We start from the raw sequence: 12,363 nt of genomic DNA, 5'->3' as shown, positions 1-12,363 counted from the left end.
AGGCAGGCTATGTAGATGCTCTGGGGCCAGCAGCAGAACTTCCAGAAGTACCTGTGGAGGTGGGGAGACCCCACCCACAAAAGCAGCAAGGCATCCTCCAGCCCGAGACTTCACATGCAGGCCTCATCTCAGCCCATGGGACAGGTCCCTTGGGCAGTGAGTTGGTTCAGTTGTTCGATCTTAGGACAGATGATGCCTTTAGCAGTTCCCCCTGCAGTACTGCACCTCCTACCTCCTGTCCCATGAACCACCTACTCGCACTTGCTCCTGGGGCTGAGGAAGGGACCAACTGAGCAATATGAAAACGCTGAGTCCTGAAGAGCCGGGGGAGTGGTGAGCAGAGGCAGGGAGGGGCAAGGAGCGGGGACCACCAGTGTGCCCCGAGCCATGAGATCCCTCTGCGCAGTCCTGGCGTTCAGGCTTTGCTCCGCTCACCACACCGAGAAAGGAGGCAAGGGAGAAGGAAGAAAGAGAACAAGGGGTCTCAAGGTTCTGGGGCCCTGCAGTTTACTCGCCTGCTCTCCTGAGACCAGGGTTTGCCTAGACCCTGACGGAGGCGAAGGCAAGGAGTGAGGCTTCTCCGGAGAAGAAAGGACTGTGCTCCCGGCCCTGCTGTTGCTCACCTGACTCACATCAGTAGCCTGTCACGGAGTGGACATTATGACCTCTTTCTTCTCAGTCCTTTGTCATTAATGCCCCCAGCTCTTTAAATGCCTTCATAGGGCCTGAAGCTTGGCACAGGTGGAAGGGCTTGGAGGCAAGAAGTTGAACGGGTCAGGGGTCAGAGGAGAGATGTGAGGAAAGGCTGTGAGGTGGCCATCTGAGAGCGGGTGCTCGCTGTTCCCAGCTCATGGTCATTTGTGTGGAGGCAGAAAGCGGTAAGAATTAGTATTCAAGTTTAGTCCTTCCTTAATTACTACTACTTGTTGGGTGAGGGAATCAGGGAAGGCTTTTTTTCAGTGCCTGGTAACCCATACATCGCTCCTGCACCTCCTGTCTTGGTTTCCTGTCATTACCTCTCCTGTGTCTGCATATTCCAACCCTACCAAGAGTCTAAGGCTTGTTGCTGGCCAAGAGTAGGCTCACATCCGAGCTGGCTAATTCCCTTACCTTCTGCTGTTGCGTGATGCTCGGCAAGTCATGCTGGAGCCTTAAGCTATAACTCTCTTCCCTGCATAAGGGGTCATCTCTTCAGCTTGTCCACCCGACCGCAAATAGAGAAACCCTGTGGATGAGGTCAGATGCACTGGTTGCTGCCCCCTGCTCCTAATCCAGCTTTTCATTCATCTGACAAATACTCATCAAATCTATGTGTCACAAGGCTCCATGACACGCACTGAAAGGAGGAGCTCGTCTCCAGGGGAGACAGACCCTGGACGTAAAGAAACACACTCACAGCATGACCTGGGTGCTGGGAAGAGACTCACTGGCCACTTGTAATGAGGCCAGGGAAAGTGTCACAGAACATCTTGGAGGAAGAGAGGGCTTGAGGGCCCTTTCAAAGTGTTTGTCGAGCCGATTGGTTACACTGGGTGCATGGCGTCAAGGGCTGCACCTGCGGGTCCCGGGAGCAATGGCAGCTCTTGGAGTTGTACCAGCTAGCCTGGTCAGGTGAGACCGCTCTGAGAACAGAAGCATCAGTCACAGGTGAGTGTCAAGGCAGCCCACCAGTCTCAAACCCACCATTAAGCTTTCATTCCTGTCCCGTGGGACAACTCACAGGGCAAGTGGCAGGCTGACTCGGACAGCAGGCTCCGGAAAAAATAAGAAGCTGTGGTCACAGCCTCCACCAACATCCCACTGCCCTGGTGGCCTCCATCACTTCCTCAACCCTCCTCACCACATCTCCTTATAGCACTTCACCCTTCACCTCCCCAGCCACCTGCTAAGCCCTACAGGGTGCTGTGCTGGAGGATGAGGGGAGGGAGGGGAGAAGTGCCTTTTGGTGTGTCCTGTGGCCTCCCTGGAGGAAAAGGGGTTGATGCCCAATGGGGTCCTTCCTGCCAGCCCATTTGTATCAGGGACCCCACCACACAAGTCACATTGTGAGTTCCTGAATGTAGGCTTTGCAGGTAAGATCGCCTTCACCTTGGCATTCAGCCCAGGGTCCCGCTGGTGAGAGAGGGCTTAGAAACCAAGTATGATGGGGACAGGAATGAAAAGGGCAAGACTACATGCCAAGGCTAGTGTGGTGCATCTCTGAGAGGGATGCCAGCTATTCCCGATGCAGGCTTGTTAAGCATGAGGCAGACAGGGGTAAGGAAGAGCCTTTTGGCCCCTCTTGAGAAAAGAGCCTACGAGAAAACTTTGTGATGTGCTTAAAAGCAAATTTCTATCCAACCAAACTTGGGGGGCGGGTAGGTATTTTTGTTTTGCTTTGTTTTTAGGCCACATTTAGGCTTGCAGGGATCTTAGTTCCCTGACCAGGGATCGAACCCAGGGCTCTCAGTGAAAGCGCTGAGTCCCAAACCACTAGACCGCCAGGGAATTCCCCAGATTTTCATTTATTTAAAATGAAACAATTGCATGCACATGGTTAAAAATTAAACAGAATAGAAGGCAGGGGCTTCCCTGGTGGCGCAGTGGTTGAGAGTCCGCCTGCCGATGCAGGCACACGGGTTCGTGCCCCGGTCCGGGAAGATCCCACATGCCGCGGAGCGGCTGGGCCCGTGAGCCATGGCCGCTGAGCCTGCGTGTCCGGAGCCTGTGCTCCGCAACGGGAGAGGCCACAACAGTGAGAGGCCCACGTACTGCAAAAAAAAAAAAAAATAGAATAGAAGGCAGAAGTTTCCTACCCCATTCCTTTTTTTTTTTTTTTTTTTGGCCACGCCACGCAGCATGAGGGATCTTAGTTCCCCAACCAGGGATCGAGCCCACGCCCCCTGCAGTGGAAGCACGGAGTCTTAACCACTAGAAAGCCAAAAAAGTCCCACCACCCCATTCTTTTTTAACCCCTTTCCAATTTTTTAAACTCTATTTTCGTAGAGGGTAACTTTGTTCCTCTAAATAGTGTTTATATAACGCCATATGGGCCCAGCATCTGGAACAAGATGGTGATAGGTAGCTGCATTGCCCACACCTTTGGGGATTCTTGGACTCTGGTTCTGAGCCAGACACCCGGCATCTCAGTGCCCTTAGGGAGGCGGGTAAACGTGCTCTCAGCTGTACCAGGGATATTTACATTTTGTTAGGTTATGTGTGTTTGTCGGGCAGCCAAAGTAAAAATGTAGTGGATTTGTTTTGGATACCCAGCAACTGAAAACCCTCATTAACTAAGGCTCTTTGCTTACCTTGAACTACTGTTTCTACCAAGAAGGCAAGATAAATGCTTGCCCTCTGCCCTCGTTTGATGTAATAGTCTTCTCCAATGATTGTTTTTATTTCTCTTTGAGTATCATTATGGACCCAAGGATTTTTATATATTCACTGTTATTCACTCATGACAGTTGCTTTTTTTTTTTTTTTTTTGTGGTACACGGGCCTCTCACTGCTGTGGCCTCTCCCGTTGCAGAGCACAGGCTCCAGACGCGCAGGCCCAGCGGCCATGGCTCACGGGCCCAGCCGCTCCGTGGCATGTGGGATCTTCCCGGACCAGGGCACGAACCAGTGTCCCCTGCATCGGCAGGCGGACTCTCAACCACTGCGCCACCAGGGAAGCCCATCAGTTGCTATTTTTGATGCTCAAATTGTCCCAAATTTGATGTCCAGGTTTTCCTTGTACTTTTCTTGTTCAGACCTGGCATCTTTTGGTGGAAAAAAATATTTAGAAAATGAAATCTGCATTCCAGAGTTGATCATTGCCCCTGGGATGTTACGGTTTTTAGACTAGGAGAAAATGTGTTTTGAAAATTGTGAGTTCAAGATGGTGATGGTTGCCCAACAATGTGAGTATACTTAATGCCACTGAACTGTACACCTTCAAATGGCAAATTTTATGTATAATTTACCACAATAAAAATAACATAAGAATTGAGTTCATAATGATATTTGCAGTTTGAATTTAATGTCACAGGGTTTTTATTATACCTGTCTGATTTTGTATTTGGTTCCTAATAATATTAATATAATTACTTATTTATTTCATTCTGTGATATTTATTATATAGTTTATAATATTATAAATATTATAATAAGTTACAATATTATAATAAATCTACTGAGTGAAGTTGAAAATTTCTTTGTGGTTCTTTTTGTCCACAGAATCTATCCTACAGAGAATACACAGTATATTGAATTCTAAAGGAACCTGAACTACTTCTTTCCCTGGTGGTTATGTTATCAATCTGATATACAGTTAGGTCCATTTGATGTGTTTTCAACTTTAGGGTTTGCTTTTTCCTCTTTTTCATTTAATTTTATTTTTTGGTCAGGTAAATATATATATGAGTAACAATGAAATGTTCTCTGTTGAGAATCTAGAAGAGGATGTAGCTGTTTAATGCCACAATGTAGGGTTTTATTCAGTAGCAGAGTGACCTTCATCTGGGGTGTGTTTGAAACCCCTGTCCCTCTCTGACACTCCAAGGTCCCCTTGACTACCTGTCAGCCTCCTGGGGCCTCCAGTGGGCTGAATAGGCTGAGGACCATCTCAGTTGTAAATAACAACCTTCCCCTCACACTGCAGCTTAAGAATGACCTGTTGCTCTTCTTAAAAACTGTGCATGTTGCTCTTGAACCAATATTCTTCATCCCAGTAATGGGACCACCTGCTGAGCCGGTCTGTCCGCAAACCAAATAAGGATACCTGGAAGATGGGGTAAGACAGGAGAGGGCTGTGGGGCAGCAGGCTGGATCCTGCCCTGCTTCCATGCCCCCCAACCATTCCTTCAGCAAACACTCACTTAACATCAGGGGTGACAGGCCGCCTCCCGGAGCTGGGAGGAGAACGGAGCTCACCTTCCCCAGGGGAGACAAACTCTGAACACACAGAGGGACCCCAGAGCCCAGAAAAGACAGCACCAGCTAGCTGATTCTCATCATATTGGAGGAAGAGAGCATTCCTCGGGGAGACAAGGGGAAGGCATTCCAGGTAGAGGGAGCATCGTGTGAAAAGGCATGAGTCAGATGGTGTGTTTGGGGAACGCTGAGAAGCCCATGGTGTGAGCCTGGGAGAGAGGAGGGGTGGGGGGAGGGGTCAGACCATGCAGGGTCTTGAAAACCAGACAGAAAGATTTAGACTTAATGTGAAGTCCCTGGGAAAATGGACATTTTTAGTGGCAGAGGGATGAAATTCTGTGAGTTGCAGACGGTGTCTTACCTGGTCACAGGCGTGCAAGGCGTACAACAGAGCTATGAACCCCAAGGATGGAAAGTGATCGTTTTTTCCCAGCCATCTCTGCTGGACATACTGGAAGAAGCTGAGGCTGATCACTGAGACCTGGGGAAACAGAGGAGGGTGGTGACCTGAGGTCTGTCCAGTGGCTGCCCAAGCCACATCATTTTACTCCTTCCCCTTTTCCCTCCTGGTCCCTCACCTTGTCTTTGCTCTCTTTACTTCCACCAGGGACCTGGACTAAAAAATGATTGGGGGTGGGGGAGTTTCAGAGTCATTTGACACAGCAGCCCCCAAGCTTAGAGTGGTGCCCTGATATCTAGCAAGGGTCTCTCTGGAGTTCCCACTGTCACCCCTTACAATGCCGCACCCCACCATGCCCAGGATTTTTTGGCTTCCTCGTGATGCCCTCTTTCTGCAGTACCTCCATAACCCATTTCAGACCAGATGAATTCAGAGGAAGCAGCAGCAGCTGGGCGCCAGGATCCTGAGGGCTGTCTATCTCAGGATATGTAATGTGCACAGTGGTCATATTCCCCACGTCTGTCTCAAAGCCTTGGACAGGGGCCTGGAAAGGAGGGCAGGATGGACATCTGAGGGAAGAGGAGGATTTGGCCTGACTTTCCGAGTCTCCACCTTTTACCCTGCACCCACCTGAGGACCACATCATGTTGGTCAATCTCGAAGCCGAGGCCAGAGCCCCATAGGAACTTTTGAGTTTCCAACCACTGCACAGGTCTGGCACCCCACACGGTCCAGTGGGTGTGTGAAAGGTTCTTTAATTGACTGCTGGTTTTGATTCCCAAACTCCTTCTCTGACTTGATATCCTAAAGTTCATAGGACCACAGGAAGAAATTCAGGGGGTTACCCTAGGCTCCCAACCATCTGTAGAAGAAGGTTAGAGCCTGAGGCCTTGAAAGGAGAGATGGCCGGGGCCTGGGGTTGGGCATGGGGACTGGACAGAGACCGAGATTGTGCACTGACCAACCACAATAGCAAAGCATCAGAGGACATGGGCGCTTCTGACCTCATCAGGGCCTCAATGTGCATTTCAAAGCGTTCGTCAAACCAAACAGACTCTCCCGGAATGTGGAGGCAGGTAGAGCACTCGTGGGCCCCAGATGAACAGATACACTTTCTTAGAGTTCCTGGGGCAGTGGCAGGTCCTTGAGCGCATCCTGGGCTTCTCCTGAGAGTCATTCTGGCTGGACTCCTGGTCCAGAAGGGAGGCCACCAGCCACATGTAAGCAGACAGACAGCTACCAGACCCAGCTTCAGGTATCGAACCCTCATCTCTGGCCCAGACGATGGTGCCCCAGCAGGCAGTAGATTGGCTCTGACACCAAGAGCTAGGAAGGAGGAAGGGCTGGGGTCATCAGACATCCCCAGCACCCCCTGTCCTGGTAGCTTCCGTTCCTCCCCCAACCCTTCACACCGCACCCACTCCCAACACCTTACCTCTTGCGTCCCCAGCCACCTGCTAACCACTAGAAGGAACTCTGCCCAGGCCTGGGCTGGAGGCTGAAAGGATGGAAGAGGTGACAATTGTTGTGTCCTGTGGTCCCCCAGAGGAGACTGTTGACCAGCGAGGTCTTTCATACCAGCCCAGTTACACCAGGGGCCTCATCACAAGAGAACACACTGTGACCGCCTCTGCGCAGGCGTCTTGGCAAGCCTCACCCCCACTTTGGCATCCAGCCCAGAGCCCGGCTGACAAGGGAGATGTGGATTTAAGCCTCAAGGGGACAGGAGGGTGAGGAGGGAGTGGCTGTGTGCCAGGTCTGATGTGGATGAGCAGGAGACCCAGAGGGGAAAGAAGGGGCCACTTGGAACCTCCTGGGTCAGAGAGAATTTACCATTCCGACAAAAGTGAATATTTGGTGTAGTCAACCCTTGAAACCTCTCAGGGGTTGGATTTCTTTTCTTTTCTTTTCTTTTGAGATTGTTACCAAGGAAAATACATGAAAATTTCTTCCATAAAATATCAGGGTTCAGGGCTTCCCTGGTGGCGCCGTGGTTGAGGGTCCGCCTGCCAATGCAGGGGACACGGGTTCATGCCCCGGTCCGGGAAGATCCCACATGCCGCAGAGCAGCTGGGCCCATAAGCCATGGCCGTTGAGCCTGCGCATCCGGAGCGTGTGCTCCGCAACGGGAGAGGCCACAACAGTGAGAGGCCCGCGTACCACAAAAAAAAAAAATAAAAAATAATAATAATAAATAAAATAAAAAGTAGATTTACATGTCCCAGTTATAACAAGTATACTTAGAAGTTTTCTGGGACTTTCCTGGTGGTCCAGTTGTTAAGACTCCGTGATCCCAATGCAGGGGGCCCCAGGTTCAATCCCTTGTCAGGAAACTAGATCCCACATGCCGCAACTAAAGATCCCACACATGGCAACAAAGATCCCACATGCCACAACTCAGACCCGGTGCAGCCAAATAAATCAATAAATATATTTTTTAAAGTTTTCCAAAAACTGAATTGTTTCCATCTTAAATTTTAGATTAAATTAAATTAAATTAAAATTTCAATTCCTCACTTGCACTAGATACGTTTCACTTGCTCATCCACCATATTGAATGGCAGGGGACTATAGGCTGATTCTGAAAGTCGAATATCTGTTATCAATGTTTACAATATTGCAACTACATAAGTATTGTTTCCTATAAAATCTAGTAGTAAACTAGGACTACTTTCCTTTTATTGTTCATTAAAATTTCCTAGGAAATACTATATAGAAAATGAAATTTCTGAATCTTTTTATGCCTGGAAAAGTCATTATTCTGCCTATAGTGGGTAGAATTGTGTCCCCCTCCAAAAAACAAATTCAACTCCTGACCCCTGGTACCTGTGAATGTGACCTTATTTGGAAATAGGGTCTTTGCAGGTTAAAGTGAGCTCATACTGGATTAGGATGGGCCCTAATCTAGTGACTGTTATCCTTATAAAATAAGGGAAATTTAGGAATAGAAGACACAGGGGAGAGTGCCATGTGAAGATGGAGGCAGAGGTTAGACTGATGTGTCTACAAGCCAAAAATGGCAAGAGTTGTTAGCAACCACCAGAACTAGGAGAGAGGCATGGAACATATTCTGCCTCAGAACCTACAGAGGAAATCAACCTGAATTTTGGACTACTAACCTCCAGAACTGTGAGAGAATAAATTTCCGTTTTAAGCTACCTAGTTTGTGGTAATTTGTTACGGCAGCCCTAGGAAACTAGTACAATGCCCTTGGGCTTGATCGATAGTTTGGCTGGGTATAAAAGATTCTAGATTAAAAAAAAAAAGATCCAAAGTTGAAGGCATGTTCCATCATCTTCTAGCTGTCATTCCTGTTGGCAAGAGTATGATTTTTTGATCCTTGTTAACTGTAGTAGTTGGAATTCTTAGTCTCAGAAACAGAAACCAGACTGTGGTAAACTTAAGGAGAAAAACAATTCACTGGTTAAATATCATGCAGTTTACAGAATAGATGTGAAAGCTAGAGAACCAAGCTGAGGCTATAACCAACGGAGACAAGATGTAGCCAAAGACTATCCCAGGAATGGCTGTCCTAGAATGTCACCACTCTTGCTACCAAAACAGAAACCTTGACACTGTGGAACACTGTGGTAGTTTAAATATGGCCACAAATTCTTTTCAGCTCCTTCCATTAGGAAAAGGAGTCCATTTCCCCACTTACTGAATCTGGGGTCATTTTATGACTTGATCTGACCAATGGAATGCTGCAGAAGTGACACTATGTGACTTCATAACCTCAGCCTTAAGAGGCTTTGCAGCTTCCCCTCTTACTTGTAATGTTTCCACCAACATATGAAGAAGTCTGGGATGAAAGATTACATGGAGAGAGAGGCCTAGTCACCTAGCAACTCCAGCCATCCCAGACGAGGCCCAGACATGTAAGTGACATAATCTTAGACCGTTGTCTCAACTAAGCAACCAGCTATCAACAGCCACATATGTGAACTCAGGTTAGATCATTAGAAAAACTGCCCTGTTGATCCACAGAATTGCAATAAATACTAATTGTTGTTTTAAGTCACTATGTTTCAAGGGAAGTTTATTATGAAGCAATACCTAATAGATACAGACGTCCTGCCCAGTTCACACTAGCCATAGAGAAAACTTTGTGATCATGATGTGAAGTTTCAGAGTTCATGAAATAACCACCTGATTGAACCCTCATAGGTCATATGCTATGTTCTAGCCTCCATGGGGTAGGAAGGAGAACTACTGGACCCATTTTGGATTCCATAGTGGGAGGCAGAATCCTCACTCTGCCTATCTTGAATCTGTTCCCAACAGAAAGAAGTGTTTTTCTCTCTCTCTCATCACAGTGCATATTGGCTTGGCTATCTCTCTCTCTCTAGGTTTTTTTTTTTTTCTCTCATCTTTTTATTGATAGTAAGCATTATGGCAGGAGTCTTTTTCTGCCATGTATAGCTAGTTACAAATGGCTAGTATTTTTTCAACTAAATAGAAATGTATTTCTTATTCATATAGGTTAAAAATAGATAGGAATAGGGTAGTGTCTCTATTCTATGAAGTATTCAGGCCTCCAATAAGATAATAATTGAGTCTCTGTCATCTTCAACATAAGGATTCCAAGATTTTCATGGGTATCAACACACAACAAGGTGTAGGGGAAGAGAAAGAGAATTGTATGTGGGAGTATATTTACACCAGGAATGGAAATAGTACACAAAATATCTGTACACATACAACGAACAGAAATAAATTACATTGCCATACCCAGCTACAAGACAACCTGGAGAATGCGGTTTTATGTTTTCTCAGGAATAAGAGATGGGTTTGCTTAGCATCCAGCCAATCTATGCGGTATCACTACCTCTACTTCCACAATTGCCTTATCCTTAGTCTACTCTCAATATCAGTTCTTGTGCAAAATACAAGATCAAACTGGCTAACTGGTGATTTCTGACTATTTCTCTAAGATATATTGGATTTTAAATTCCAATTAAGTTTGTTTCATCAAATAATAAAGCTTTTGACAAAAGAGGATGTTGTTACATTTTTCTGCAAAATCAACCATTCTAATGGGCTGTTTTTTTAGTCTCTTAATACAGTTTCCTGATTTTCCGTCAAAAACATTAGGCTAGGGCTTCCCTGGTGGCACAGTGCTTAAGAATCTGCCTGCCAATGCAGGTGACACGGGTTCGAGCCCTAGTCCGGGAAGATCCCACATGCCGCGGAGCAACTAAGCCCATGTGCCACAACTACTGAGCCTGCACTCTAGAGCCCACAAGCCACAACTACTGAGCACATGTGCCACAACTATTGAAGCCCATGAGCCTAGAGCTCGTGCTCCACAAGAGAAGCCACAGCAATGAGAAGCCCGCACACCGCTACGAAGAGTAGGCCCCACTCACCGCAGTTGGAGAAAGCCTGCGTGCAGCAACGAAGACCCAATGTAGCCAAAAATAAAATAAATAAATTTATTTTAAAAAATAGGCTACTTTAAAAAATCTCAATGCTTGTCTATAAAAAAAACTCTGTTGTATATGAATATATGCTGCTTTTCTTTTTCTTTTTTTAATGCCTTTTAAAATTATTTATTTATTTATTTATGTTGCACCATGTTTTAGTTGTGGCAGGCGGGCTCCTTAGTTGTGGCATGTGAATTCTTAGTTGTGGCATGCATGTGGGATCTAATTGCCTGACCAGGGATTGAACTTAGGCCCCCTGCGTTGGGGAGCGCAGTCTTACTCACTGAACTACCAGGAAAATCCCTGCTTTTCTTTTTCTCAATGACATTTTTTCCAGTTTTACTGAGTTATATAGTCATATGACATTGTAGTCACTTAATAAGTAGGTACAGGGAATTTCCTGGTAGTCCAGTAGTTAGGACACTGCACCTTCACTGTGGTGGCATGGGAGTAATCCCTGGTCAGGGAACTAAGATCCACAAGCCACACAGCGTGGCCAAAAAAAAAAAAAAATCAGTAGGTACAAAAAAATAATTTGACAGGGCTTCTCTGGTGGCGCAGTGGTTGAGAGTCTGCCTGCCGATGCAGGGGACACGGGTTCGTGCCCCGGTCCGGGAAGATCCCACATGCCACGGAGTGGCTGGGCCCGTGAGCCATGGCCGCTGAGCCTGCGCGTCCGGAGCCTGTGCTCCACAACGGGAGAGGCCACAACAGTGAGAGGCCCGCGTACCGCAAAAAAAAAAAAAAAAAAAAAAAGATTTGACATATGTCTATATTATGAAATGATTACCACAATAAGTTTACTTAACATTCATCAGCTCACAAAGTCACAAATTATTTTTTCTTAAAGTGGTGACAACTTTCAAGATCTACTCACAATACAATCCTGTATTGTATTCAAAGATACAATACAGGATTGCAGTGACGGATGAACAATTCTAAACACAGCTTTAAAAAACCTTGAGTTGAGTACTTTAAGTGGATGTATTTTATGGTATGTGAATTATATCTCAATACTACTATAGCTAGAAAGCTATTACCCTAGCATGCAACTTTCTTTGGTGAGTTCATGCATATCTTAACTCATCAGCAGTTCTTCCACATGTCTAAAATTAAAATTCTAATTACTATAATGTTTTAATTGTGGTAAAAATCTACCATCCAAATCATTTTTAAGTGTGTCGTTCAGTTAGTGTTAAGTATATCGGCATTGTTGTGAAACGTCTTCAGAACTTTTTCATCTTGTAAAACTGAAACTCTATACCCATTAAACAATAACTCCCCCTTCGTCCTCCCTCAGCCCCTGGAAACCATCACTATATTTTCTGATCCTATGGAGTTGACTACTCTAAAGAGGAATTATACAATATTTATCTTTTTGTGTCTGGTTTATTTCATTTCGCAAAATATCATCAAGTTTCATCCATGTTGCAGCATATGATAGGACTTCCTTCCTTGTTATGTCTTTAAATTTTGTTAAATATTAACTACATATAAAAGAACTATACCAAAAAAAAAAAAAAAAAAAGAACTATACCAAGAAAACAAACACCCATGGTACCTATCTTAATGAATAGAACATTAATGCCAGGGTGGGAAAGGGGAGGGAGGGATAAATTGGGAGATTGGGGTTGACATATAC

The sequence above is a fragment of the Lagenorhynchus albirostris genome, chromosome 15 (genome assembly GCF_949774975.1).
Source record: "Lagenorhynchus albirostris chromosome 15, mLagAlb1.1, whole genome shotgun sequence".
Classification (NCBI taxonomy): domain Eukaryota; kingdom Metazoa; phylum Chordata; class Mammalia; order Artiodactyla; family Delphinidae; genus Lagenorhynchus; species Lagenorhynchus albirostris.
Note: the sequence above shows the minus strand (reverse complement) of the source record.